Source organism: Pituophis catenifer, unplaced genomic scaffold, assembly GCF_029215685.1.
Source record: "Pituophis catenifer annectens isolate HBS135680 unplaced genomic scaffold, rPitCat1.0.hap2 SCAF_2, whole genome shotgun sequence".
NCBI lineage: Eukaryota > Metazoa > Chordata > Lepidosauria > Squamata > Colubridae > Pituophis > Pituophis catenifer.
Window position 1 is genome coordinate 19,706,336 of NW_027256882.1, and position 27,983 is coordinate 19,734,318.

The window sequence follows — 27,983 nt, forward strand, 5'->3', positions numbered from 1 at the left end:
TCCCAAAACGTGTGCCATAGAAAGTGTGATATGAGGTATTTATCATGCACTTTTCTGATGCAAGATCCCTTTCCTGTTGCTTCAACCTGATATTTACATCAAAGGCAGTCACTGCAGAAGTAGCAGAAAAGATCTGCTAAGACCAGGATGTTGATAATCACAGTGAGAAGCAATTTGTCCTCTGGGGCTTCTGAACTTCTTCTGGGCTCCCTGTGAGGAAAGGTAGCTAGAAAAAAAAAACCATGCTAGTGAAAAATTTCCTTCACATACATCACTGGAGCTGTTGTGGTCATTTTTGTCTAGACAAATTCAGAAAGTGATGCTGGAGGAAGATAATACAACACCCAGGAAACTGAATTCTGCTCTACTTGTCCCCAGAGACTGTTTGGGAAGTTCACCCAGAGTTTGGTGATATTCTAGGTTGATGACACATAACTCTAGTCAGGGGTGGGCTTCAAAATTTTTAGCAAGGGGTTCTTTGCCCGGTTGCTGAGTGGGCGTGGCCATGGTGGGTGTGGCCTAGCTGGTCTCCTCCACCACAGTGGGGGGGGGCATTTTTGCCCTCCCTGGGCTCCATAGGATTTTCTAGAGCCTCTATGAGGGTGAAAACTGCCTCCACAAGCTCTGGTAGGCCCTCTTGTAGACCCATATCTCACCCTCACCGAGCCTCTGCATGCGCCCTACACTTACCTGCATCTAAAATGGGCTGTGTGGGGACTCCTGGGTGGGGTGGGGTGGGCGGGGCCAGCCAGGAGTGGGATTTGGGGATTCTTCGAACTACACAGAATCTTAACTAGAGGTTCTCCCGAACCCCTGCGAACCCCCAGCAGCCCACCCCTGACTCTAGTACTGCCTGTCTTCTAACACCAAGGGAGCAAATCAGTAACCTTGAAACTTGCCTAATTTTAAGAGTAGGACCTGTTGGCAATTTTTGAAATTGCTTGGCCTGAAGTGAAATTTTCTATCTGTTTAGCAATATCAGTGTTTGGGTTAGAGCTGACTAAGAGACTGGAACGTTACAGCCTATGGAATGTATCATGAGGTAAATAGGGATAAAATTATAGGGTGAGTATAAGTTTTCTTTCTCTTTTTCCTTGACACTCTCTGTGTTGCCCTTCCACTTTCATGTAAGACACTCAGATTCTTTGCATTTTGAAGTTTCTTATTTTACTAAATCATAAGTGGGCTGTGAGGTCTGCAGCTGTGACAATGACAGAGCCCACAGCATGGTGGGTGGTATGACCTAATTTCTTACCAGCCCCCACCCAGAATCTGGTTTGGGGTGTTTCTTGGGGTCCCTCTTCTTTTTCTGTGGTTGTAGTTGGTGGAATGGGACCCCTTTGGCCTTTTTATCTCTGAGGCTGTGTGTAAAGCCTCCTCCAAATATTTCCAAGTGTTTGGTATGTGTGTCCTTGTGAGAGTCCCTGTGTTACTGGTATATATAGATAAATAGTTGGGGCCATTGGTGCGTTCTACTTACCTTTAGTACCAGTTCGCAGCGGGACCGCATGCTATTCTGTGCAAGCGCAGAAGCTTCTGCACATGCGCAAAAGCATTTTGATGACATTAGGGTTGGCGGGCAGAGCCTCCCGACGGTTTTACTACCGGTTCTATAGAACTGGTGCAAATTGGGGGCAACACATCACTGGTTGGGGGTTTATATATTATATATATATTGTATCTGCTAATATTCCCCCTATTTCTTATTTCTACCTCTATTCTAACTTCTAATCGGCTCACTATTGCTAATCCTAATATTAATACTCATGTTTATATAAGACATAGCCCTTCATTATTTAGTTATTCAAAGTCACAATATGCCATTCAAGTACCAGTCTTCCTATTATTTAAAGGAGTATAAATCCTTCTGTTCCCTACTGTCCTGTCAGAGCTGAAGAAACTTCTTGGATGAGAAGCAAAACATCTTCAAAGAAAAAACAAGATAGTCCAGTTGCCTCCTGAAAAAGCTCCTTTGGGACAGCAGGTTGTGAGGTCTGCTGAATGAAGTTGAATATACGTGTCCCAGGATAATGTTGCAGGATCCAGTCTGGTCAGTCACTGGGACCAGAGGTTTTGTCTTCCAAGCTTGCAGACTCATGCTGAAACCCATTTTCAGGGAACACCTCTCTAGCTGAATAAATCAGGGAACATATCTCTAGCTAGACCCTATACCATTCATTATTTCTTATCTTGCCTTCAGGTGTTTTGCGGAATACATTGATCCCCCTTTTTTATTACAGCCCCTCAAATATTATACAACTTTTATCATATCACCCCAGTCTTTCTTTTCACTAGACTAAACTAGAAAATAACCAATTCAATATGTACTTGATGCAATTAAAGCAGGCTAATTCTTCTGACTGCCGACTGCCAGCAGTTTGGCAGTTCGAGTCTCACTGGCTCAAGGTTGACTCAGCCCTCCTTCTGAGGTCAGTAAATTGAGGAACCAGATTGTTAGGGGCAATTTGCTGACTCTGTAAACTGCTAAGAGAAGGCTGTAAAGAATTTGAAGCGGTATATAAGTCTAAGTGCTTTGTCTATTGCTACTGAAGTTGTTCTCATTCATGATGTCTCACCAAGCCTGGTTGTGACCAGAGGGCAAAAAATTTATTTATTTATTTATTTATTTTTATTTAGTTTGTCAAACATGTATAAAATAACAGATATAAATATAAACATGATTATGAATACAGGAAATATTGATAGTGGAGTTTTTCTCTGTCTCACATTTCTACATTTCTTCTGGCTGTAAGTTGTTCCTTTGTATTGAGGTCTGGCCTCAGAATGATAATGTAGCACTTAGGGAAGAAGATGCAACCCAACAGCCCAGCACTGGAGGCCAAGATGGAGAAGACCTGAACAGCCACCATGTATTTCCCCTTTGTGCTCAGGTAGGCTGGCACAAAGGAGACCCAGACACTGCAGAAGACCAGCATACTGAAGGTGATCAGCTTGGCTTCATTGAAGGCCCCAGGGAGATTCCTGGCCAGGAAAGCCACCATGAAGCAGATGGAAGCCAGGAAGCCCATGTAGCTGAGGGTGATGTAGAACATGATAGCAACCCCTTCATTGCATTGCAGGATGATCTCTCCAGGGTGGGAGTGGAAGTCAGAGTCTGGGAATGGAGGAGAAACTCCAAGCCAGATAAAGGAGATGATAATTTGGACAGCAGAGCAAGAAATGATGATTGAGTTGGCCAAGCTCTTTCCTAACCATCTCTTCACTTGGTTTCCTGGTTTTGTGGCCAGGAAAGCCAGCACCACTGTAATTGTTTTGGCCAAGAGAGAGGAAATGACCACTGAGAAGCTGATGCTGAAAACCATTTGTCGGAGAAGGCAGGTGGCTTTCCTTGGTTGACCAATGAAAAGAAAAGTAGATAAGAAGCAAAGCTGGAGGGAGACCAGGAGGATGTAAGAGAGGTCCCGGTTGTTGGCTTTGACAATGGGAGTTTCTTGGTATTTAAGGAATAGCTTTAAAATAAGACCTGTGGTTAGGAACAAGAGTAGGGCAAAGGAGACCAAGATGTTTCCCAGGTGTTCTTTATAAGAAAGGAAAGTGATCACTTTGGGGATACATTGAACTCGGTCTTCATTTGGATATTTTTCATCTGGACACCTGGTACATTTTTCAGTATCTGAGAAAACCAAAAGTAAATATTTCTTTAATATTCTGTCCTTTCATATTTCAAGAACAAAATCTAATACTATGAGGATTTTCAAAGAAGCATTTGTTAACAATTCCACCAAAATAAGATAAAACAATATAGTTCTGTGTGTGTGTACAAACACACCCCAGAGATGGGATTCACTTACCTTCCCTACCGGTTCACAAATGTGAGTGCTCGTGCCGCCTCTGTGCATGCGCACGGCCTTCTTCACATGTGCAGTGCTTGCGCATTACATCCGGATGGGTGGGTGGAGCCTCCCACAGTCACTGCTACCCGTTCACCCGATCTGGAGAGAACCGGCTGAATCCCACCACTGACACATACACACATACACACTTATTAATATACTGGGTGTGTGATATCTATTTTGTGAAATCTCTTGGCTGGCAGAGAATGGTGGTACTGGAAATAATTATTTGGAATGGCTATTGGCAGCAGTGGTAATATGTGTGTAAACAGATGCACTCATAATTGTCCATACCACCTCATTGTGGACCACTGATACTATGCTCAAGTGATCCTCAAGGAGAGACCAATTTAGAATGCATATCAACAACTCTTCTAGGAGTTGGACGTATGAGAAGTTCTCAAGTTTCAAAGAACTCAGATGTTCTTAGAAAGCTGAACTTGGCAGTAGACATCAAAACTAAAAAGCAGAAGAGATGTTTCCTGTGTCAGTAGTAAAGCTTGCAAAATCAACCACAACTCTCCTATTTCTTCCCAGCACTTCCTTCTAGGTTGTTTGTTCTTCTTTCCTTTCCATAAGAAATTTTGCAATTTGAAAAGAAAATGAAAAGAGTTGCGCTCTTTTTTCATACAAAGAAAACAGCTATAAAATGTTTTATAGGTGGCATTTAGCACCAGCAAGACTGGCAAAAATGTACCCCAATTTATCACCCCAATGTTGGAGATGTGGTCACAAACTAGGGACATACTACCACATGTGGTGGATGTGCCCTAAGGTGAGGAAATTTTGGTATAAAATTAAAGGGTGGTTGGAAGAAATTACACTCCATAAAATAGATTTTAAACCAGAGATGTTCCTCCTAGGAATGATTGATAGAAAAATGGAAAAAAGTCTCTATTATATTATATTCCATATTCTAACGGCGGCTAGAATTACTCTAGCACAAGTGTGGAAGTTGACCAATACACCATCGGAAGAAAGAATAATAAAGAAAATTCTCGAATGCACTGAAATGGATAAATTAACAATGGAGATCAAAGAAAGAGAAGACTCGGATTATTATAAAGTGTGGAATAGGTTTTATACATGGTTGGAAAACAGAAATCAAATTAAGAAATAAGAATATAAAGTGAAATTAGATATTAACATACTGGATATAAATGTAAATAATGATCCTGCTAACAAACAGTTAATTATGAATATTTAAAAATAAAGAGACGGAGCGGGAGGATAAAACCTAAGAGTAAAGACAAAAGTCAATGCAGAAAGTTGTAAAACTGTATGTATCTGTTGTTAGTATTGTATTTCAACGTCTGGTGTACGTGTGTTTTTGCTTTTCATTTTTGTCTTTTGATTTCCTTTGCTATTGTTGTGTTTGGTTTTAAAATGTAAAATACTCAATAAAAATTATTTAAAAAAAAAAGAAAGAAAAGAGTTGCGCTTCAATGTCTCTTTTAACTTTCACTTTCATGAAAATCCTCTGGATGAATCCACTTCCTGCCCTTTTCTTTGGTGCAACCCACCTTCCTGAGTGGAGACGGTCCCCTCCGGACATGGAAAGCAGTCGTAGCAGCAAAGTGGCTCTCCTTCTCGAGTTCTTTTGACATATCCAGGATGACAATTGTCCACACATTTGGACTCAGGCAAAGACTGCAGTAAAGCAAGGAATATAAAAACAAAACAAAAATTTAGGACTAAATATCCATTGAAAATGGAGGTTGGCATGAATATTAGCCAAGTAGTCTCTGGGCTTTATTTAGATAAATGTTTGCAGGAGATACAACTACTGACCTATTCCTCCCTTTTGCTTCTGGAATACCTTATTGCAATTGCATTGCATTGACAGTGAGAACAATCAACTGAAGGCTTTTGCCTTCAGAAGTTGTGGGAGCTTCATCACTGGAGGCTTTCAAGAAGAGATTGGACTGCCATTTGAATGGTTGCAGGTACTGGGCATGGCTAGTCTAGTGAAGAGAAGGACCAGGGGAGACATGATAGCAGTGTTCCAATATTTGAAGGACTACCAAAGAGACGAGGGGGTCAAGCTATTTTCCAAAGCACCTGAAGGCCAGACAAGGAATAATGAATGGAAACTGACCAAGGAGAGATTCAACCTAGAAATGAGGAGGAACTTTCTGACAGTGAGAACAATCAACCAATGGAACAGAAGTTGCCTTTGGAAGTTGTGGGAGCTTCAGCACTTGTGACTTTCAAGAAAGGATTGGACTGCCATTTGTCAGAAATGGTGTAGGATCTTCTGCTTGAGCAGTGGGGTTGGACTAGATGACCTATAAGGTCGCTTCCAACTCTGTTAATCTATAATCAATACAATATGTCTGGAAGGATGGAATTGAGAAAATATTTAATTCAGTGACTACCAATAGGTTTCTCTTCAGGGTTGTATGAACGTTAATTCTTCCATTCTTCATAGATGCATGATTTGAAGTTTGAAGATGTATTCATGTTAAATTTTAGAATAAAATTTATTCTAAAAGTTTTCTTAATTTTTATATTACATTTATTAAAATTAAGATAAACAATGTTGATAAGAGGAAGAAACCTCTGACTAGTGGGTTTTTTTCTGAACTAGGTAAAACATTGTAAAGCCTTTGAAAGTAGTCCAAAGGCATCTTCCAATTAAGATACATAGAAAAATTCCTTACAAATTAGAGCTTTCCATTTTAAAGATGTTCTTTGTTTATTTCTATATATTTTTTAAAATTTATATGGTTCCCATCTTGGTCAAATGAGACTAAGACAGACTGTCTAGTTTCTAAAACTGTAGTGAGATAAGATGGAGGAGACGTTGTAGGAAGAAATATCCTTCTGGGTTCTGCTCTAAGTGGGGAAAAAAACACTGGAAACATGGAGACTGCTTGGAAAGATGGTTTAATGGTGGACAGGATCATATGGCTTGAGTTCCTGAACAGAAAAAAGGGCAGATACAGCGAGTCACCGGGTTTTATGCTCTCTCTGGCTTTGAACTTCCTGGGGCCCTGAAAGAGTATCCTGATTGGTTGTCAGACTCCCAAGTGGTGGGGGTCTTAGCCTTGCTGGCTGATATAATTTTCCCAGGTCACATGTGGTGAGTTTCTGCTGCTATTGTGTTGCAGATGGGTCCTATTGTGTTGTGATGGTCCATTGACAAAGATTGAGTTTCTGCCTCTGGCCCATTAACAAAGGGTGGGGGGCAAGAAGGTGGGAGCTGCTTTAAAACATGCTTCTCCATATCTCATCCAGGGAAACATAATATTCTGCCTTTTTAAATATTTCCTAAAATATTTCATTCTTCCAGGAAAGGGGTGGGTGCTAACTTCCTACAAAGTCATGAGAAAAAGTCACTTGAACATTTTAAGCATCTTTTTCTAAAGCATGGGTGATACAATCATGATCCCTGCTGGAAATCAATACTTCTAAGGCCTAGCTAGGTATCCAAAATAATAATCCTTTCTGTTGAATAACTACATTTAGGTGATATCAAGTGACATTTAAAAAAATATTTTATTTTGAGTTAAATGTGGAGTCTTGTTTTTGCCCAGAGTGTCTCAAGATAGTTAACAATTGTAGGAAGTTAGCACAGACCCCACTCCTAAGAAATGAGATATTTTAGGAAATATTAAAAGGGCAGAATATTTCCCCTAAAACGGAGACAGAAACTCAACCCCTCCCCCACCTCTGTCAATGAGCCATTAAGGCCTGGGGCAATCTATTCTACATAACAAAGGTCTACCTCCTTCAGGCAGATCCATAATAGGAATCCCAAAGCCCTTTCATTACTTCATCACCCAGCAAGAGTCAACCAACCTTGGGACTCAGGAGAGCCTACAGAGTTGCCCCTGCATGACCCCAAGGGAGTCTGACAACTAATCAGAATACAAGCTCACATTCAAAAATCCAGAGAGGGCATAAAACCGGGGCTCTCTCAGCAACTTTTCCATTTTTTCCCCCAGGACCTCAAACCATGTCGTCCTGTCCACCATTAAAGACCATCTTTCCAAGCAGTCTCCATGTTTCCAATGCCTTTCTTCCCTACTTGGAACTGAACCCAGATGTCAAAATAAACAATTGCATTCAGGGGATTTGCAGATAAAGTACCTGCTGGCAAACCAAAGGCCAACTCCAATGAGCATTTATTTTCAAATTATCTCTCCTTATTTCTGCTATCAGGAATTGCTTTTTTTTTTCAAACAAAGTCATATTTCAGAGCTTCAGTTTTCTGAGCCAGTTCGTTATCTCACAGCAACTAGTCATTATGATTTCAGGTGAATTGAAATTCTCGGATAGCCTTCCTAAATTCCACTATCCCAATGAGTTAAATTGGAGCATAGATACCTCTGCCCTGATTTGAGATGCTTAAAGACATCCAAGACTATGGGCCTACACTTTTAGGAAACTTGACACTGCACTTTTAGGAAACCCTGACTCCAACCAGGACAAGTTGAAGTTTATTTGCCAATGGGACTAAAAGGACCTCCATCCAGCCTGAAGTCAATTTGTTGTGATTCAATACAAACCTGAACTCAGGCATTGGCTGACAGAATTGCCTTCTTCTTTGCTATTTTAGGACAAGGAACAAATGAATTTAAGGCTGCCATCACCACAATTCTCAGCAATTGAGAGCCTATCTCACCAGTTTTATGGAGAAACTAGATTGCAGAAGGAACACCAAAGGTTCAGGATCTGCGTCCTAACCAGCACTCATGCTGGACATAGCTGTGTCAACTTAAAACAATGTTCCATATTGTAGCCACTCGAGCACACCTTGGTCAACAGTACTGAACCCTCCCAAGGAGTCTATGAAAACTGAAAAAAAGCCAGTGCAATCCTAAATTGCATTAACAGAGGGCTACAATCCAGATTGAGTGAGGTACTAATACCACTATATAAAGCCCTAGTAAGACCACACCTACTGCATCTAGTTTCGGTCACCACACTATAAAAATACTGTAGAAAAAGTGCAGAGGAGAGCAACCAGGGGGACTGGAGGTTAAATACAGTGTTCCAATATTTGAAGGACTACCAAAGAGACAAGGGGGTCAAGCTATTTTCCAAAGCACCTGAAGGCCAGACAAGGAATAATGGATGGAAACTGACCAAGGAGAGATTCAATCTGGAAAAGAGGAGGAACTTTCTGACAGCGAGAACAATCAACCAATGGAACAGAAGTTGCATTCGGAAGTTGTGGGAGCTTCATCACTGGAGGCTTTCAAGAAGAGACTGGACTGCCATTTGTCAGAAATGGTGTAGGGTCTCCTGCTTGAGCGGGGGGTTGGACTAGATGACCTATAAGGTCCCTTCCAACTCTGTTAATCTGTTAAAACTATGAGGTTTCTATTCCCCACCTTTAATTGTCAAGGAAACTTATCCATCTTCTTGACTTGGCTTAGTCACTTGAAATCGGTTTTAAGGCTCTTGAAAAAGGAGAAAAGACATGAATATTTTCCTTACCTTGTTGAGCAACTTTAACCATGAAAGAGTATCTTGGTTGATAATAAGTCTCTGTCTTTCAAAACTCCCAAGTTCTTCGTGAATGGGATCCTCCTCAGGGGCAACCACCCAACTAATGATTTTCAGATCTGCACCTACATCTCCATTTTCATCCAAATATAGTTTCCTCTGGGAAATATTCCAAAAATCATTTTTCTCCAGGAAAGGATGGAACTAGAATGGAAGCATCCAGAAAATGTAAAAGCAGCAATCTTGTTTTCTTAACCCGCCTATTCTTTTCACATTTGAATGTGAAATGTAGCTTGTATAAAAAACAAATGGATGGCAGCTACCACGTAGAATAAAACAGAACAGAACAGTATAGAATAACAGAGGTGGAAGGGACCTTGGAGGTCTTCTAGTCCAACCCCCTGCTTAGGCAGGAAACCCTACACCACTTCAGACAAGTGGTTATCTAATATCTTCTTTAAAACGTCTACTGTTGGAGCATTCACAACTTCTGGAGGCAAGTTGTTCTACTATTTAATTATTCTAACTATCAGGAAATTTCTTCTTAGTTCTAAGTTGCTTCTGTTCTTGATTAGTTTCCACCCATTGCTTCTTGTTCTACCCTCAGGTGCTTTGGAGAATAGTTTGACTCTCTCTTCTTTGTGGCAACCCCTGAGATATTGGAACACTGCTATCATGTAAAGATCAATGTAGATCTTTCTTTAAGATTTTGTTTGTAGTTTCTTAATGTATAACTTAGAACAGGGGTTCTCACATTGTCATGGTGGTGTCATGTCATGTATCAGGATTTTTTCCCCCTCCGCTAAAGGGGTAGGGGGGACAGAGCAAGCATGAAATACAAAGGAAGAAGAATAGCAAACGTGATAAAAAAACATTTTTGAGAATAATCTCAAAATAATAATTTTAGGAAACTAGATGTGAGTTGGCTGTGTGATGCTCATGGAAAGAAGGTAAATGCAGCCATGAAAACCTCAAGAAGTGAATGTATTGGTTTGGGAAGACCCAACTCAAGTTCAAGACTGCCTTGCAGGAACCTGCAGGAAGAAAATCCGAATCAGCTTTAGGAAAGACAATGAAGTGAAGAAAGAGATCAAAGAAGCTCCTCTTAATTTTGAGGAAAGACAACAAGAAGAACCATGTTGGTCTTCGGGAACTGAAAAACAGAAGGATTCTGCAAGCACCTTTTCTGATTTACACAATCTCTTAGTTGGAGAAGGGAGAAGACAGCTCTCTTCTAGTAACTGAAAGGTATTACCAGAAGCTGAAGATCTGTTCACTGTTATTCCAGAGTGTGAACAGGGGGAAAATGAATTTGAGGAAGGAGAGGAAAAACATTTTAAAAGAAATCTAAAAGGTTAAATGATAGCAACTGGACTAAAATTTATTAAACTGTGATGTTTCGTTACTCATCTAAATAACTTCTTCAAATATTCAAATGTATTGTTACTTTGCAGTATGTTTTGGGGAGAAATCCTTGCAGTTGGTATGACAAGAATTAATACATTCCAATGACTCTGACTCTCTGCCTAACTTAATTTTTTCATTTTGATTGGAGAAGTTACTTGGATGAGTAACAAAATGCCTCAGTTCAATAAACTTTGATCCAGTTGCCATGATTTAACCTTTTTAGATGCTTTTGGCCTGTGTGATTGAGTCTTCATTTACATCTTAAAAGAAAGAGCAGTTTAAGAGCTGAACCAGTGTAACCAGAGAAGTTCAATTTTCCCTTCATGATTGTCTTAATACAAATATCAAGCAGCCATCAGTCATAGAAACATTAACCAGGATTCCTGCAAAGTGGAGGGGTTGGGCTAGAGATATTCTTAGGAGTTCTTTGAGATTTGTGAAAGTAAAACTCTATGATGCTAATCACAAACCTATACGTACAGCAATTTATCTAAAACTGCACACATCCTTTTAAAATTAGCAATGTTTAATATGAAAATATACCGTATTTTTCAGAGTATAAGATGCACTCCCCCGCCCTAAGATTTGGGTGCATCTTATACTCTGAATGTAGCTTTTTTGAAGCCTTTTTTCAGCCCTAACAAGGCGCTAGTGAGTGAAGTGATCTTCTGCGCTTACCCTGCTTTTCTCATTGTTTCTCTCTCTGAAGATCAGCTGTGCTTTAGAAGCTATTTTTTATCCCTAATGATGCGCTAGCGAGTGAAGTGATCTTCTGCGCTTCGCCTGCTTTTCTCATCGCTTCTCTCTCTGATGATCAGCTTTGCTTTAGAAGCTGTTTTTTTTATTATTATTTTTATTGAATTACATGATATTACAATTCAACAGTTTTCGGTTTAGCGGTGTTCATAAATATATACAAATTATATACATGGTGTTCTCTGATTACTTGATTATTATTAATAGTTGCACCCTCCCTTATTCTACCTTTTACTTTTATTTTTATCTTCCATCCACTTATACCACATTTCCCACACCATGTTATATTCTGAGTTCTCTTTTTCATTTATCACATATGTTAATTTATTCATCTCTGCACATTCTAATATTTTTTCTTATTACATGTTCTTCCGGTGGCAGTCCTTTCTCTTTCCAATACTGTGCATATATTATTCTGGCAGCTGTAATAATATGCATAATTAGGTACCTTTTTTTTTTCCCCATATGACCTTTTCAGTATTTCCAGGAGAAAGGTTTCAGGTGCCAAATCCATATTTTCCTCTGTTATTTCTTGAATCCATCTTCGAATCATTTTCCAAAATTTCGTCATTTTGGGGCATGTCCACCACATGTGGTAGAAGGAACCATGATGATGACCACATTTCCAACAATTTGGGCTTGTGTTTGGGTAAATTTTTGCTATCCTAGTAGGGGCTAAATGCCACCTATATAGCATTTTGTATTGGTTTTCTTTATACGCTACCGCCCTTGTCAATTTAAGATTACTATTCCAAATTGTTTCCCATTCATCTAGGTTTATACTATGTCCGATGTTTTTTGCCCATGCAATCATTTGCTCTTTGACTACCTTCTCTACCCTATCATATTCGAGCAAAGAGTTATATAATTTGGCTAATAGCTTATTTTCCGTTCCCATCCATATCTTGTCAAATCCATTGGCTCCTATTTCTATACCAAATTCCTTCTTGTCTTTTTGATATTGGGACTTAATTTGTAAATACGGCCACCAGTCAATATGAATGCCTTGTTCTTTCAACACCACATTCATTTTAAGATTTCCACTGCTATCTAAAATGTCCTTGTACCTGAAAATTTTTCCAATTTCTAACACGTTAGGATATATTATGACCTCCATTGTGGAGAGCCATTTTGGGACTTTCGTGTACTGCTTTTGCCTAATTTCCCTCCAGGTCTGCATTAATGTGTCTCTTATTTTATGCCTGTGAAAATATGTCCTTGTCCTTTTGCCTTTATCCCATAGGTAAGCATGCCAACCCTTCTGCAGATCCTGCCCTTCCAAGGCCAAAATTCTTTTGTTTTCCAATGTAGCCCATTCCCTTAGCCACACCAAATTGGCTGCTTTACGGTACACTTCCCATGCTAGGAGTCCAAATCCAGCCCTATTCCTTTTATCACCATGCTTTGGGGATCCCTTCAAGGTGTGGAAGCCCAGAGAGCTTTGCGGACAATAGAGGGAATCCGGCGAGCGGAGAAGTGAGGAGCAAGCGCTCTCTGTTCAACCGGACACCTCTGTCAAACCAGCACGTGTGTGTCTGTCATCTAATGGCGGACCCGAGGCCGTGATAGGCAGCAAAAAGACGGGAAGCAAAGAAATTTGGGGAAGCTGATGTTAGAAGAGGACTTATACTTTTTTTCCTGAACACCATGGGGATCGACATCGGAGAAGTGGAGCCGGCTGTGTCGGGTGAAAGGACTCGTGGAAAGTGAACAAGTGGCTATCGGAAGTAAGGGAGCAGATCGAAACAACACGGGTTTCCCGGCAAGCCGGCAAGGAAGAAGAAGGAGAAAGAGATCGGTGAAGTAGAGAGGCGGCGCAGATAGAAGATCGGTGGGATGCTTTCAACAACAATAAATAAGAGAATTTTGGCTGCATATATGGAGACTTGGTTGACAGTGGAGGGGAGAGAAACTGGAAGTGCAGCCATTAATTGGAACTGACAGCAAGACAGCTGAAGTGCGGAGATCAAAGGAGGAAGGCATGTTGAATTTAGACTCAAACCAACAGACTCCGGAATTAAGAGGACCTTGAAATCTCTGGGGATTAGACTGTAATGATCACCATGAACTACCAACAGGAGGAGAACTTTTGATCCACACAGGAACTCACGTATATTTTGAAACCTCTATACTTTAATATATTAACATCTTTTTATATCTATATCTATATCTATATCTATATCTATATCTATATCTATATCTATATCTATCTATCTATCTATCTATCTATTTATCTATATATCTCCTTAAATATCCCTATATACATTTGCACATTTCTATATACTTTATCTACATCTACATACGTATATATATTTAAATATTTACATAGTTGTAACTCTAATTGGTGATATTTCTCTCTATTAATTTGCTTGAAGGGTATTTATTATAGGTAGCATTTTATAATTGTGATATTAACTGACAATAGAATACTAATTAATTAATAATAATTTGATACTCTGATAATTAATGTGCATTTGGAAAAATAGAATTAAGTATTTCTGAACATAATTGAATTAGTTGTGAATTAAGTATTTTTTGCTATAGGCATTGATTGCTTGAGACAGATTGATAAGTATTGCAGTCATAGTCCTGAGGTTAAAAAAAAAAAAGGAATTTCTCTGGATACAAACAACGAATATTTCTAGCATCTTTAGCAACACAAGAAATAAGAAAACATTAGATAAAGAAGAAGAGGTAATTAGTGGATGATAATCTGGAGGAATATTGAAAAAATTGTGAGAGACCAGAAAAAAGTCTTGAAAGAAATGACAAGTCTCTCATCTACAGTACTAAAACAGGAAAGAAGACTACCTCAAATCCCATGATAACAATGACCTCATCAGCAACGCAGAGGTTGACAGAAGGGCTGACAAAAACAGAAAAATCTGTGGTGATACCGACCATGCAATCCATGCAATTGACCCTGACAGTAAGTCAAGATACTATGTTGAAGATGCAAGAGAAGATGTCAAACAACCATGAAGAGTTGAAGATGGACATTCGAGCCATAGATCAAAAAAATTCAGTTTTCTCCACAATTGTTTCTATTGGGTATAGTTAAGGGTTTCACATTGGGTGAAGTAAAGCTGATATTGTATATGATTACAGCAGCGAGATTACTGATAGGTCAATATTGGAAAAATGAAGCTATGCCTACTGTTGAAGAATGGACTTTGAAGATGGCCAGTTTTGCAGAGATGGCGAAGATTTCAGCATACTTAAAAGATCGGACACAAGAGACTTATGTATGGGAGTGGAAAAAGTGGATAGATTATGTGCAGAATAAATATCAAACTAGGAAATATCAGATAGCTTTTAACTGAAAGTATTATATAGGGATAGAATAATTGAATTTTGTGAATGTTGCAATATTTTCAGGATCAGACTCAATAAAATTAGTGAGAGTTAAAGGTTTAAATATACTTCCTTTTATTTACAATAGGCATTCTATATTCACTGAATATTCACAGATAGAAGCAAGGAAAAGGGTGTAGGTGGCTCCTTATATATACAATGGGTGGAGCTATAAATGGGAGTGGTGAATTATGAATACATTAAGAAGTGAAGAATAAGTTAACCCCTGATACCCCATTCATATACTATTTACACATTAGAGAATAAGGCATTTACATCTGACAAATCCCCCTCTAAATGCCGATTCGTTATACAACACCAATTACATTCTGATTCAGGACAATACAGGACATACAATTTAGATGTTAAATATTTGTGTTGCTTAGAAGGTAAAGGCTTTGTCAATATGTCAGCTAATTGTTCTGAAGTATCACAATGCACTGCTTTAATAAATCCATCCTGAGATAATTGCCTCACATGTTTAAATTTTATATCTATATGCCTGGACCTTTGTCCAATGGCATCAGATCTAGATATTTCAATGGCCGCTTTATTGTCTTCATGCATAACAAAAGGCAAAGCAGGTTTTTTCCAAACATCTGAAATTAAATCATTAAACCATACAAGGTTATTTGCAGCTTTGGATAAACAAACATATTCCGCTTCTGTCGTTGAAGTGGCTACTAGTTCTTGTTTACCAGTATACCAGTAAACTGGACAGTCATTTAAGAGAAAAATATAACCAGATGTACTTTTTCTGCATGATGTGTCTCCAGCCCAGTCCGCATCTGCATAACATGCAAGCTTTGGTTCTTTATTATCACTAGGTTCTAATACTAAGCAAAAATCTAGTGTACTTTTCAGATATCTTAAAATTCTTTTAACAGCTTCCCAGTGATACATTGTTGGTTTGCTGACGTGTCTGGATAATAAATTGAGTGGTAAGGCGATATCTGGTCTAGTCCAATTAGATATATAAAGAAGTGAACCTATGATTGATCTATAAAACGTGTTATCCTTGAATTCAGGGGAAGATTCATCAGTATTTCTAAGAAAATCAGTTTGCATAGGAGTATCACAGGGTTTGGCATTGTTTAAATTGCATTTATTTAAAAGTTCTATAATCTTATCTCTCTGAGTAAGTTTGAATCCCCTTCTAGTCTTATTAATTTGAACACCAAGATATTTGTTCACTTTACCTAGAGATTTCAACGAGAAATGTTCATTTAACTTATTTACAAAAGTTTCTCTTCTCTCTTTGTGTTTTCCTATATATAAAATGTCATCTACATAAATCAACACAAATTCAATGTGATCATCACCCTTTTTGACAAAGAAACAGTTATCAGCAGTGGTAGCGTTGAAATCCATGGTCTTAAGTACTTTTACTAAACAATCATACCATCTTTTACCAGATTGTTTTAATCCGTATAAACTCTTGTTCAACAGCCAAATTTCATTTTTGTTGGTGTATTGACTGTGAGGTGCTCTTACGTATATTTCCTTATCTAGTTTTGCGTGTAGATACGCAGTCTGTATGTCATATTGAAATACATCAAGATTGAGTGCTGATGCTACCACTAGAGCTGTTTTGACACTCTCTGTTCTTACAGTGGGGGAATACGTGTCAGTATAGTCCTCCGGATATTTCTGTGCATAACCTTGTGCAACTAATCTAGCTTTATATAGAGTATTGCCTCCTTCTAAGTTCTTAATTTTATATATCTACCTGGTACCAATAATTGTTTTATCTTTAGGTGCAATTGCAGGTGTAAATACATTTAATCCTTGTAAACTTTCCATCTCTTTTTTCATAGCTAATTCCCATTTTTCTTTTTCTTCACGAGGGAGTTTTAACACTTCCTCATAAGTATTAGGTGTTATTGGCTCACCATCCATATGCATTATGTAATCTCTGTATTTATTTGGCATTTGATTTCTGTTGTTTCTAATGACTCTTTCAGGTTTGCTATTGTTATCATGCAAATATCTTGCTTCTTTTTTTGTTAGTGTGTCTGTTTTTATTTTGTGTTGGCTATTTGTCCAAGTTTTGGTTTTGCTTTTATATTTGTTGATATCCTGTTTTTCTATGGTCCCTTTCTCATGAGATTTTGTATCTTTACATTTATTTGGAAATATTTCATTAAGATGTAATTTAGACCAGTTGGCCTGTTCATGGAACACAGCTGTTCTGGAAACTATAAATTTGTTATTATTATCAATGAATCTGTACCCTTTGGTGCCAGTTTCATATCCCATAAATCTGAGTCTTCTGGATACGTTTTCTCCCTTTCTTCTCAACTGCTTAGGTATGTGTACGTCTGCAGTGACTCCAAATATGTGCATATGTGCTAATTTTGGTTTCCTATTATACATTACTTCATATGGTGTCTTATTTACAATACTGGACCAGGTTCTATTTTGTGTGTAATTTGAATAATGTAAGGCTTCTGACCAAAATTGTTTGCTTAAGCCAGCATCCTCCAATGTGCATCTAATCATGGTTTGTAATGTGGAATTCTTTCTCTCTACAATCCCATTCTGAAACGCAGAAAATGGACTAGACGTGTAATGTAGCATTCCTCTATCCTTTAACCATTGGGAGAATTCTTTAGACATGAATTCACATCCCCTATCTGTCATAATTTGTTTTATTCTGATATTGTGTTGTGTTTCTATGTGTTTGTAAAATTCCTTAAATTTTTGAAAGGTTTCATCTTTGTGTTTTAATGTATAAACAAACCCATAACGGCTATAATCGTCTACTATTGTCAGGAAGTAACGTTTTCTATAGGTGATTGATGGAGTTAATGGGCCAACTAAGTCCATGTGTACTAAGTCAAAAATTTTGTTAGTTGATCTAGTAGATTTTCTTGGCCTGGGACTAGTTTTTAGTTTTGTAGATTTACATACTGAGCATTCCAAATAGTTTTCACAATTTTTTATTTTGACACCTTCTGCGTGTTCAGTCATTTTTTGTACTACAGGAAAACTGGCATGTCCTAACTTCCTATGTAAGATGTGAGCACACTCATCATGAATTGGTTTACCTATTTTTGGTTTTTTTTCATTGTGTGCATCTGCGTGATCATGAGATATTTTACATTCATCATTGTCACTGTTACTAATATTTTCATCATCTGCTTCAATACAATCTTCCATATTTGAATCAATGTTATGCAACCATTTTTCCTTCGTTATCAGATAAGGTAGGCCTCCTTTAATCATCACAGTGCCTATATTTATTTTATTCTTCTCCAAAGTCGCTTTTCCCTTTGAGAAAACTATATTAATGTCAGAATCTCTACTTAGTTTTATGGCACTTAGTATGTTATGAGGTATTTCAGGTATTAACAATACCCCCTCTATTTTTTTTGTAATTTGGTGGGCTTCTATATCTATGTCTATCTATGGAAGACTGTCTATAATTGTATTTGTTCCTATATTCTGACCTATGTCTTTCCTTTGAAATTTTGGGACAATCTCTTCTATTGTGTTCCCTGGATCCACAATTGTGACATTTGAATGTTTCATTATATTTTTCTTGGAAAGCTACTTTCCTATAAGGTTTGTGTTCTGTGTGATTGCTAGAACGATTTCTTCTTGAATTGTCTTCTGCTATCAATTTATTGGATAGACTTTCTATGGATAAATATCCTAGATTGATAGTGTCTAAATGTGACATAAAACTGTCCCATGATGAATCAAGTGAGTTGATAATAACACTTTTCATTGTTTGGTCTGAAATCACCTCCCCCCTCAAATGCAGCTCAGCTCTTATTTTGTTTAAAGATATTAAATGCTCACTTATGGAAACCCCTGGTTTCACTCTAGATGAAAAGAAATCCTTAGACATTCTTGTGGTGGTAGCCACACTATCGCTGTGAAACAAATTAAACATGCATTGAATAATTTCTGAAACAGTCAGATTAGGTTTGATGCTATGATACATTGCAGGAGACACACTAGATATTATTAAGAAAAATGCTCTATGGTGTAAACAATCTATTTTTAAAGTCCAAGGTCTTTTTGGGGGACTAGTGATAAAAAATAGTAAATTTTCCTTCATAAAGACAACCTGGAGCTGTTGATACCATTCTTGCAAATTAATGCCATCAACCCTTAGTTTTGGGAAGTCACTGGGTAAATTTCCGACATTATTTTGTCCATTACTTACGACCTGAGGTAGTCCGTGGTCTCGCAAGTGTAGAAAATTGCAAAACGGCATGGGGATGCTCGCAACGAGTCTGCGTGGTTCTCTCGCCAGTTCATGTCTTCCCGGACCGTCTGCGTAGTTTCGCGCATGCGCGTTGTCCATTTCTTCTTTGGAGTCGTCGTGGAAGGTTCTCTCCATTGCGGCTCACTCGCTCTGCTCTGCTTCAGACGAGTCGGTCTCTGGTTCGACCTTGGGAGTTCTGACGACGGCGGCTGCTCTTCTTTTTCTTTTGGGGGCGTTGGCACTTGCTTCGGTCTGTGGTGTAGGGCGGAATCGACAAGGCTCTCTGGGTTCGGGCGTCGTCGCTTTCGAAGTCAGGATGGGAGCGGGCAGGTCTTGAGGTATCGGCTTGCTCGCTCGCTTCTTCGGTGGCTCTTTGGTAATTTTTAGTTTTGGCCCAAATGCAGCAAAAAGTGTTTTCATTGCTGATTTTATTTGGGATTTTGTTGAGTCATCTTCACTTTCTGATTCTGATTCTTCTGAGGAGTTCGAATCTTCTTTTTCATTTTCGTTGTCTGATAACGTTTTTCGCGCCAGAAATTTTGAATTGAGCATTTTGATTGGCTCTGCTTCGCTCACCTTGGAGGCCTGTTGAAACCAAGATGGCTGCCATTCAAAATTTCGCGCGGGATCACTGTTTTTCTTCTTCGTAATGACTTTCTCTGCAGTCATATCACTCACTATTTTTGGGTCTTTAGACTTCTCATTAGTGATGTTTTTCTCTCTCGCTGCTCCGCTGTTCTTCAGCATTTCTTGGAGGTTCACGATGAGGCTTTCATCATTCTTCTGGCTTTTTAATAGTTTTAATATCTCTGACCTGAGTTCGTTATTCTCTATTTCGATTTCCTCCTGGTCATCATTTTCGTCTATTATTTCTTCGTCTTCAGTGGTGTATTCTTCGGATTCTCTCGAAATTGCGTTTGTGTATTCGTTGATTATTTCTTGTTCTGTTTCCATTTCTTTGCTGTAGGCCCTGGTGTTGGGCCTATCTTTCTTAGACATTTTTTAAGTTTTTTATTGAGTCAATTAACCATCCTCTGCTACCAGCTTGTTGCAATATTTTCAGGATCAGACTCAATAAAATTAGTGAGAGTTAAAGGTTTAAATATACTTCCTTTTATTTACAATAGGCATTCTATATTCACTGAATATTCACAGATAGAAGCAAGGAAAAGGGTGTAGGTGGCTCCTTATATATACAATGGGTGGAGCTATAAATGGGAGTGGTGAATTATGAATACATTAAGAAGTGAAGCATAAGTTAACCCCTGATACCCCATTCATATACTATTTACACATTAGAGAATAAGGCATTTACATCTGACAGTGAAGATGTGAAAAATATACAGGGGGTGGAGGGGTTCAAGTTTTATAAAAAGGGGATTTTGATTTGGATTATATTTTGTGGAAGTCCGGGGGGGAGGGGAGGGCTAGGAGGGGTTAGGGAGGGTCAGGGGGGTCAGGGAGGGTTAGGGGGGGAAATTGGGGAGAAAATGTAATTGTAAAACTTTTTCAATAAAAAAAAATGAATGAGATACAGGAATTGATACATAACAACGAACAAAAGATAAAAAAGGTGGAAACCAGAATGGAACAAAATGAGAGAAACCTAGACTCAATAGATCAGAAGCTGATGGTGCAAAATAGAGAGCTGGAAGACTCAATAATCCAGTTAGAGATGGATAGAGCATCTTTTTTACTTATGCTTCCAAAATATAGTGGAAGATAAGGAAGAAGACCTGGGTCAAGTGATGGTGGAATTGATAGCGGAAATATTACAACAAGATAAACAAGATAAAGCACTCCATGGCTTAGGACCTGGCTATCTACAATACCGCATTCTGCCACCGATTGCCTCCCACCAACCGGTACGCTCACACAGAGAGGGCCTCCTCAGGGTGCCATCAGCCAAACAATGTAGACTGGCGACCCCCAGGGGGAGAGCCTTCTCTGTTGGGACCCCTGCCCTCTGGAATGAATTACCCCCGGACATATGAAGGATCCCTGACCTCCGTGCCTTCCATCGTGCAGTGAAGACCCTGTTATTCCAGCAAGCCGCTCTGATGGGATAAATGATTTTAATTTGGTTTTAATGGGGTTTTAAAATTGGTTTTAAAATGAGAGTTTTAAATTCGGCCTATGATTTAATTTTAATCTGCTCTTAAATTCTATTTTTGTACATTGTTTTTATTATGGCTGTTCACTGCCCTGAATCCTTCGTGAGAAGGGCGGTATATAAATAAAATAAAATAATAAATAAATAAATAAATAAATAAATAAATAAATAAATAAATAAATAAATTAAAAGAGCTAGATGAAGTGTACAGAGTGCAGGCCAATTATGTCAGAAGGAATAAATTACCCAGAGAAGTGTACGTTAGATTTGCGAGGAAAAAAGTCAAAGATATATTCTACAACATGGCAAGAGAAGAACCGGTAACATACAAGGGGAAAGAGGTGATAATTTTAAAGCAAGTTCCTAGGAGAGTGATGGAATTGAGAAGGGACTACAGATTCTTAGCCATACAGTTAAACAAGAGAAATATCCTTTTCAGATCGATATTGTCAGAAGGCATGTTTTTTACTTGGCAGGGGAAAAAAATTAAAATAGACAGCCTCATAACAGCACAAGATTTCCTAGACCAATTGAGAGGGACGGAGGAGGATCAAAGTAGCAAGGAAGAACTGGAAGCAATAGTGGAAGAAGAAGAAATTCCCCACCAATGGAGATCTAAAGAAGGAACCCTGGAGGAGAAGGAGACAAAAAACAAGGAAAGCAAAGAGACAAAACGGAAGAGACAAAGACGGCAAAGAACCACACATGCAAATAAAATCTAAGGTAGCAGAAAAGAAGTAGAAATGGAGGGTTGGAAGTTAATATCAATCAATGTCAATGGATAAATGATAATAAAAAGAGAAAACAACTATTTATAAAACTAGCCAAACAGAATGCCGATATAATATGCCTTCAGGAAGTCCACATAAAAAAAGAAGACAGGAAATGCTCAGAGTATAATAAATTTTGGAAAACCTTTACCTCCCTAGCGGGGGGAAAAAAAGAGAGGAGTAGTGTTATATGTCAAAAAAGGGATTGTAGTGGAATTAAAACATACTGACACCAACAGGAAAACATTAGCGATCGAGATCAAGAGAGAGAAGCTTCCAATACTAGTGGTAGCCATCTATGCCCCAATCAAAAACTTGGGGGAATACTATAAAAAATTAGGAGAGAAAATAAGTAAAATGGAATATAGCAACATTTGTATAATTGGCAACTTCAATGGGATAGTAGATTCGGATAAAGACCATAAGAGTAGTAAAGACAAAAAGAAAAAAAGGGATAAATTATCAAGAACCTTCTTCGACCTAGCAGATGAATTAAACTTAGTAGATATTTGGAAGATCTTGCATCCAAACAAGAAAGAATATACTTTCTATTCGAATCTCCAAAAATCGTGGTCGAAAATTGACATGATGTGGGTCAGTAGGAGCTTGGGGATGGAAATTGAATCCACAGAAATAACACCGAATATATGGGCTGACCATAACCCTTTAGAAATAAGATGGAAAAATTTACATAGGAAAAAGCATAACAGATGGAGGTTAAACACACAATTCTTGAGGGATAAGGAATACATTGGAAAAGTTAAGGGAGAATATATAACTAAAATTATTCTTCGAAGAAAATGAAAATCAAGTAACACCTCGAGTAATTATATGGGACATGATGAAGGCATATTTAAGAGGGTTGGCAATATCACACAGTGTATATAAAAATATAGAAGCTGTTTTTTATCCCCAACCCGGCGCATTCACGCTCAAAACCAGCGAACTAATGTTCTGAAGCTGACCAGACTAAGGACACTAGCCAGATGAATAACTGGTAGGCAGAATTTTTTTCTGCTATTTTCCTCCCCAAAAACTAAGGTGTGTCTTATACTCTGGTGCAACTTATACTCCAAAAAATATGGTATATATCATGGATCCTGCTCTTTGGAACATTATGCCTGAAGAGATTAGATTAGCCAAACCTGTTGGCCTTTTGTAGCAGAGGTAGGTCAAGATGTTTCCTCTTCTACCCCTTTGGAATCCTCCATAAACATATGTAAGTTTGATGGATCATTGTCAGGACCACATACCTGCCAGGGCTGGAGCCATGGAGCCCCCAAATTCTTTTCACCCTCCTTCCTTCTCCTCCTGGATCTGGAGGAATATGCAATATTCAAGACATGGGCCAGAGTCTTCATGACACTGTAGAAATGGCGATGTTGTCGGATCCGTATTCTCTTCCGTTCCTTTTGGGTCTCCAGTGGTGCTTTTTGGATGCATCGTCTCCGGCCTTTGACAGAAGAGACGTGCTTTGAAAAAGAACAATGAAAATAGTGATCTTCAATTAGAGGTATCCGAAAGAAAGTGATTTCAAAGTCATCATCTTTGGGCTTTTCTTTTTCCTGAAAACGAAAGGTCCAAATACTGTGGACATGTTTGAAAAATCTCTTCTGACTCTGTAGAAAATGCTCGAGGGTTCCCATGATCCAGATTTTCTCTTCAATGGGTCCTGGCAAATTTTCAAGTGTTAAATGGAAATAAAGAATTCTGTCCCAAATGTTCTCATATTCTATGAAGTGAACAAAGACATTGACTTGTCTCCACTTGGAGATGGCATCCATAAGGAGTGCTGCATGCCCAGTCATTGACAATCTTTGTGATATAACAGCACAAATTCCATTCCTGATGAGCATAGGAATAAAAGTCCTCATGAAATTCTCTCCTTTTTCTGTGTCTGAAGTAAAGAGACCAATCATTGTCCATCTGAAATGAAGGAGCAGTTGGACAATTCCTGGATACTCAATGCCTTCTTTAGGGAGCAGCCAATGGAAAAAAGGGAAATGACTTCTATCACTCAGAGCCTCTGAAGCAGTTCCATCAGTGATCTGGAAAAGCAATGAAGAATACAGAGTAATATTTGGGGTTAGATCAGGGCCAAAATACTTTGTTGTTAGTTGTGAAGTCATATCCGACCCATTGCGACCCCATGGACAACATTCCTCCAGGCCTTCCTGTCCTCTACCATCCTCTGGAGTCCATTTAAGTTCGCACCTACTGCTTCGGTGACTCCATCCAGCAACCTCATTCTCTGTCATTGTCCTCTTCTTCTTTTGCCCTTAGTCTTTCCCTGCATTAGGCTCTTCTCCGGTGTGTCCTTCCTTCTCATTAGGGGGCCAAATTATTTGAGTTTCATCTTCAGGATCTGGCCTTCTAAAGAGCAGTCAGGGCTGATCTCCTGTAGGACTGACCGGTTTGATCACCTTGCAGTCCAAGGGACTTGCAGGAGTCTTCTCCAGCAACATAGTTCATAATACTAGACTTTAATAAATCCAACTTCAGCAAATTCACTGATGTTTTGTTTCTAAATAAGCTACTTTGATGAAGAGGCAGCTTACATTCAGTCTCAGAAAAAACTATGCCTGTCTCTCGGTAAGGAATGATGTTAATTTATGGCTATGATGTCATTTCCAAAGACCTTAACTTTTGACTTTGATTTATTAATAATCAGAGAATTATTATGATGGTAGGAACCAACTCTTCTCAGCAAACTCTGGAAGACATCTTGAGACTATGATATTAATATATCATAAAACTAAAAGATGGTGTTAAACAGGTATTTAGTTCCTTAGGCATCTGTACTTCAGAATCCTTCATTAGTTCTGGTAAGTCATCAATATCTAGACTGAATTACAAAAGTTCAAATATGCATGCTTGTCTTATCCCTGTTAATTATTACTACTACTTGTTGTGGCTTCATTGAGCCCCAAACATACTCTCCAATAAATCCTTTTAGAAAGGGCTTTGATCAGGGCCAACAGTCTGAGTTCCATTTTAAGGGCAATCAATTTCCTCCATAGTATTTATTCATTTACTATGGCAAATGCTTCCTGGCAAATAGATGGGGAAAAAATGGAGGTAGTCACAGAATTTATTTTCCTGGAGAGGAAAGCTATGGCAAATCTAGACAGCATACTAAAAAGCAGAGACATCACCCTACCAACAAAAGTGTGTACAGTCAAGGCTTTGGTGTTCCCAGTTGCAAAGTATGGCTGTGAAAGATGGACCATAAGAAAGGCTGAGCGCCAAACAATTGAGGCCTTTGAACTATGGTGCTGGAGAAGACTCCCTTGAACTGCAAGGTGATCCAACCGGTCAGTCCTAGACTAGATCAGCCCTGACTGCTCTTTAGAAGGCCAGATCCTGAAGATGAAACTCAAATATTTTGGCCACCTAATGAGAAGGAAGGACTCACTGGAGAAGATCCTAATGCTGGGAAAGGATGAGGGCAAAAGAAGAATGGGACAACAAAGAATGAGGTGGCTGGATGGAGTCACTGAAGCAGTAGGTGTGAGCTTAAATGGATTCTGGAGGATGGTAGAGGACAGGAAGGCCTGGAGGAATGTTTTTGATTGAACATAGAGCTTTTTGATTGGACATAGAGCCTCTCCTCACCTTCACAAGGATGCATCATATCCACGCCAAGCAACAGGAAGGGTGTCATAATGATATGATACAATATATCTTCTTTAATCCTCGTTTCCTGTCCACTGTGGAACTCAATTCCTATTGAAAGCTATAATGGCCATGGTGAAAAGTAGCTCTTGAATTCCACAGAGAAAATATATTTGATTTATCACTCATTCACCACCACCCCACTCACTTTATTATATAGAGAAACAGACACACAAACACACAAACCTGTGGAACTTTGTAAGTGCCTACTAATGATGATACTTGAGTGGAGATGTCCCTCTTAGCCCCATCAAGAAGACCCAAAAGGTGGTCCATCCTTCCACAGCTGTAGTTGGGAACATTGGCTTCTCCAGCAGAGAGTATATCCAGCAAGGCATCTGAAGTGCCAAGTGTGGTCAAACAGTTGTCATGGATGTTGTAGCCCAATGTGAGATTGTGGAGGAGTTGGGGATTCATGTTGACCAGTTGAATGGCAAAAATGTGGCATAGCGTTTTAAAGCGAGTTGTAGATAAACTACTGTAAAAAGATTTCATGTTATCATCATCAACAACAGAAAAAAAAAATACTTTTCAAATCATTTTTGTCTCCATAAGCCTACAAAGTGTTAAGCCAATACAGATCCCAAACCAGAATTTAAAAAATAGTCATCCATCAGCACTTAATTTTTATGAGCATTGGGGTGATAGAATGAAGACAGTCCTCCACTGGTGTAAAGGTGGGCAAATCCCCAATAACGTTTTTAATCTTCCCAGTAACCAGAATTCAAAATCATTCAAATATTAAAGTAGATTGCTCATAAAATGAAGAGGATGTTTCATAAGTGACGCAGAAAAGCAATTCCAAAATAAGTCATCCTCTATAGCTATCAGGATATACTCATCTCAAATGATCTAAGTGCCAGAGCTCACTGTAACAGCATTGCCAAAAAGGCATTAAGAGTTGTTAACCTAATCTTGTGTAGCTTCTTCTCTGGTAATATTGTTCTGCAAACTAGGGCATACAAAACTTTTGCTAGACCAATACAGCTCACCTGTCTGGAACCTGCACTGCATATCAGACATTAATACAATTAACTGAGAGAGTCCAGAGATACAGTATTTCATGAGAAGAGTCCTCCACTCCTCTGCTCGCAACAGAATATCTTATGCCACCAGACTTGAAATTCTGGACTTAGACAACTTAGAACTACGCTGCCTTCGGTCTGACCTAAGCGTAGAACACATAATTATCTGCTGAAATATCCTATCTGTCAATGACTACTTCAGCTTCAACCACAACAATACACGAGCACACAATAGATACAAACTCAAGATAAACTGCTTCAAACTCGATTGCAGAAAACTTCAGCAACAGAGTGGTCAATGCCTGGAATGCACTACCTGATTCTTTGGTTTCTTCCCCAAACCCCCAAAACTTTAACCTTAAACCATCTACTGTTGACCTCACCCCATTCCTAAGAGGTCTGTAAGGAGTGTGTATAAGCACACCAACGTGCTACTGTCCCAGTCCTAATGTCCCCTTTTATTCGTATCCATTTCATGTATTCATAATCATGTTTATACTTATATCTGTTACCTTATACACGCTTGACAAATAAAATAAAATGAATGAATAAACCAGAACCATTTAAATCACTACTTTAAATAAGAAGCCAGTTTTCAAATGATGAAGGCAGTATTGAGTGGGGAGAGGAAAATAATTTGGACTTCTTTTGAGGTTTTTTTTTTTCTGCCCCAATTTGAACCTTGCCCAGAAAAAAGAGGGAAACAATAGAAATCATGACCTTACCCCATTCCTAAGAGGTCTGTAAGGGGCGTGCATAAGAGCACCAGTGTGCCTACTGTCCCTGTCCTAATGTTCCCTTTAATTGTACTCATTTTATGTTTTCATTTCATGCTTATACATACATACATACATACATACATACATACATACATACATACATACAATCTAATACGTACTTGACAAAATAAATAAATAAACAAATAAACAAGCAAACAAACTAAATAAATAAATAAATAAATAAATAAATAAATAAATAAATAAATGATACAAGAAATTAGACAGATTGTGCAATGTAGGAGAAAGTGAAATAAGTTGAAAATAAGAGTGTTAGAACTGCAAATGGAGGGAACGCAACTCCTTCACACTGAATGACTTACATGCGGGACTGACTGTAAGGAGCCACGTGGAAAGGCGGCACTACAGGTGATATCTTTGATGCAGAGACGACTATACTAATGAGATGGTCTCCTGGTTTGTAATAGCTCAGTGGATGTTTTCCATCCTGGTTCTGAAAATTCAGCAGGCACTTCATTCTAAGCTTCCCAATGACTGGCTGGGACACCAGCTTCATCAGAAGCAGAAGCAGGAGCTCCATAATTCATAGGCCCGATTCAGTCCCCTTCCTGATTCT

The 27,983-nt window shown here is 38.7% G+C and overlaps 1 pseudogene; it reads right to left on the reverse strand.

The window, feature by feature from the left end:
• Nucleotides 1–2,723: 2,723 nt before the first annotated feature.
• LOC139309301 (vomeronasal type-2 receptor 26-like) lies at nucleotides 2,724–27,947 on the reverse strand (annotated as a pseudogene).
• Nucleotides 27,948–27,983: the final 36 nt, after the last annotated feature.